The sequence below is a fragment of the Equus caballus genome, chromosome 8 (assembly GCF_041296265.1).
Source record: "Equus caballus isolate H_3958 breed thoroughbred chromosome 8, TB-T2T, whole genome shotgun sequence".
NCBI classification, from domain to species: domain Eukaryota; kingdom Metazoa; phylum Chordata; class Mammalia; order Perissodactyla; family Equidae; genus Equus; species Equus caballus.
This window is the reverse complement of record NC_091691.1, coordinates 15,243,267-15,247,010: the sequence shown is the minus strand read 5'-3', so window position 1 is coordinate 15,247,010 and position 3,744 is coordinate 15,243,267.

The following is a 3,744-nucleotide window of genomic DNA, read 5'->3' as shown; positions in this document are numbered from 1 at the left end:
GTTGCAATAACAGAACTGGAAGGTGGGGGGGTGTCATGGAATCTTAGGAGCCCCTGCCTTCCAGTTGCCTAGGCCGCGAGGATACACAAGGCCCCCTGGTCTCTTCTGAAAGTCACCAGCGATGGGGCCACCCTAAGCAGCCACTCTCAAGAGGTGTCTACCCTTGTGCTGATAGTACCAACCTATTTCTTTCCAAGACATATCCAAGCCTAACAGTTTCTCAGTGTTCGTTCTTGTATGTTTACAAAAGCATCAAGGCAGAAATAGTTTCCCAACAAGTTTTATTTTCTTAAGGGCTGTCATGAAGTCACCCAACCTTCTCCTTAAATTGAAACAGAGCTTAAGGTTTTTCCACAAGTGAAAGATGTTAAATTTTTAGACTCTCATGATGATGTTCTTCTACCGTTTTTTCTATATCCATTAAAAAGTGTAGGACAACAGCAGAGTATCCTATAAAGGAATGAACAACTCATTTAAAAACATGTCTTCTGTCCTGAAACTCTAAATATTCTGTTTACTGTATCCTTGTGTCACGTTGGCTTCTTCTCCATCACTGGGGCAGCAAGTTAAGTCAAGTTGAACACGCCTGCCTCCCGCAGTCCTCCTCTATTTCTCGGTTGCTTTTTGCATGTTGTTCATCAAAATGTTGTTCACATGTTTGATGAGGATGCTTTTAACGTCACTAAACAACATATGTCATATTTCTCACTCGTGGATCTCATTCTAGTACCACAAGAGCTCCTTCTGAGTTGTCAGAATGAGTAAAATAGTTCAGGTATACTTCCCGGAATACATGTCGTGCTCATTCTTTTGGAAAGATTTCTAAACGTGACGCTACTTTTTACGTTCCCTCAGTTCCCCTACATATTGAACAGACAGGGATCCAGGGCAGTTTTCATGGAACGTTGCTCGATAGATCTCTTTGACTTGTCCTCATGCCCTGAAAAACGATGCCCTGAACCCTCTCCTGACCTTCTCAGCCTCCGATGCCAACTGGGTCTTGTGAGCCTGAGACTTGGCCGACCCGCTGTGGCATCGGCCTCTTCAGGTTAGCTGCTGGACTTGCCTGAGTTAAGGCTGCAACTGGTGTGAGCACGTGTGGCCCAGCGTTCCCATCACCGTGCAGGATGGAGGTGTAGATCAGCCACTTTTGGAAGCTCATCTGCTCCCCGTCCCACGCCGTCCTCCACCTATGCTGTGGAATGATATCGGCGTGAGAGCCACCAAAGGCTTTAAGGAAATCTACTTTCTGGTGTTTGTGGGACCTGACATTCGGTAGGAAAAAGAAAACATTGTCAAATTCCTTCACTTTAAAACTGACGAAACGGAAGGCTCGCAAAAGTTACATGACATACTTGAAGTCACGGGGAGGAGCGTTTTGCAGTGCTAATTATAGTAATCATAATAACAGTAATAGTTCATTGAGTATTATTGTGCCAGGCATTTTGCTAAGAAGCGCTGTCTACATAGAACGGCATCTTATTTTCATCATAATCGTTTCAGGTAATATTACTGTCCATAAGCAAAAAGTAAAAAACTTGAAGAAGGGGACGTTCAGTAATTTACTTGGCCAAATTAAAAATAGAAAAAAATACGACAAACTCTTCTTCTTTATAAGAGCAAGTGAGTGATTGCTTTGCGTTCTGGAACAGTAGGAGAAACCTATTTGTCTTTATCCTGCATTTGTCCCGTTTACTGTGCTCTTTGTCTCTCTCTGTGACCTGGCTTCGCTTCTAGAGCGCTCCCTTGTCCTACTAACCCAGCTGCATGCACGTCCAATAGCAGAAGTGCCGGCTGGGCTCTTCCAGAGTCTCCCTGAAATGCTTATGGTGTCAGGACGTCAGGCACAGTCTGGAGGCGAGAGCGACCCAGATCTGAGAATGGGTAGCTGCTTTCCCACCTCATTAGTCGGCATGATGTCAAACGACAGGCAAGATGACCTCCCTGTAACTCAGGTCAGGAGTCATGTCTCAGTGCCTGTGATCTATTGGGCTGAACTGTCCTGAACTTGCTAATGTTCTGGTTTCTTGTTGAGTGGCTAGAATATTTATAAGGCTTTCTCATTGAAACTTCTCTGTTGAAATGTGCATCAATCCCGATATGATTAAATTTGGTAAGGTAAAAGGCGTGTGGAAGACTGGTCCCTTCCGTGAGCAAAAGAGGGTAAATTTAACTTCCGTTCAAAGCAAGCCGGGATTTGAAATGAGGGCTTTCAGTATTTCAAGGTGGACCGTCAGGTACCTCAGGCGTATGTCCCCAAGGGCTTGTGTCTGTGCCATAAACTGGATGAGGTGAAAACGGGGTCAGCCACGCCAGGTCCCTTTCCATTCTAGGGTCCTCCAACAGTTCCTCCTCTGCTTGAGAGAACAGATTGGAAATGTCCTTGTGGCTCTGCCCTGTCCTACTTTTGTCTTTTGGGTAAAAGTTACAGAGCTCAGTGTTTCCCGCCCCGGGGGGGGGGAATCATTAGAAGAGTCATCTGGGAGGGTTGGTACCAATCAAGTTCACAGTCCTCACTCGTAGCGATTCTGATTCAATGGGCGGAGGTGGGGCATGGAATGGATTTGCCGAAGTCGCTCAGATGCGAAACAGGTTGAGGGCCCACTGCTGTCATCGACCTTCCTCACAGTTTGGGGCTGATTATTTCAGATACATTATTAACTCTAACCTTCACCATCGACTTGTGAGGAAAGCATTACATTTCCCTGGTTTGCGGATGAAGAAACCAAGGCACAGAGAGGGTGTGTAACTGGCCCAAGGTCGCCTGGCTGTAAGGGCTGAAGCCAGGGGTCAGGTAGTCCCCCACTCCCCCCCCACAAATCTTCTTCCCACATTTTCCAGTTCATTCTCGTGCCATGTCTTCCCTAGGAGGTACTTTCTTCGCCTATACTTCATTGCTACCAAAATTTTCCTGAGTTTAATTTTTTCATCCAATATATTGTTCACAAAAGGCTAACAGCATCATATTCTGGCCACTGGTTATTCATTTGAGACACATTGTTTCACGAAAATACAGGGCATGGGACTGTGCAAAGTCACATTGCTGCCTTATTATCATCATCAGGGCATAATTCATAAACAGTAAAATTCAGCATTTTGTGTACAAAGCAGTGACTTTCAGTCTATTTGGAAGGTGGTGAAACTCTCACCACTACCTAATTTCTGAATGTTTTCATTACCTCCAGAATGAAACGCCATACCTATTGGCAGTTACTGCCTATTCTCCCATTCTCTCAGCCCTTGGCAACCACTTCTCTACCTGCTCTCCCTATGGACTTGCCGAATGTGGACATTTCTTGTAAAACGAACTATTCAACATGTCTTTTGTGTCTGGCTTCTTAGCATACTGTTCTCAAGGTTGACCCATGGTTTGGCATGTATCAGTACTTTTACTATTTTCATGCCTTAATACAATTTCATTTATGGCTATGCTACATATTGTTCATTCATCAGTTGATGGCTATTTGGGTTGTTTCTACTTTGGGCTGCTATGCATAATGCTGCTATGAATGTTCATGTGCAAGTTTGTTTGTGACCACATGTGTTCAGTTCTCTTGGATGTATACCTAGGAGTGGAATTGCTATGTCTACATCAGCTCTATATTTAACCTTGAGGAAGTGACAAACTGTTTGCCAAAGCAATTGTGCCCTTTTACGTTCCCACGAGCAATGCACGAGGATTCCAGTTTCTCCACATCCTCCTCAACACTTGCTATTCCTGTCTTTTAATACATCATAGTAGCG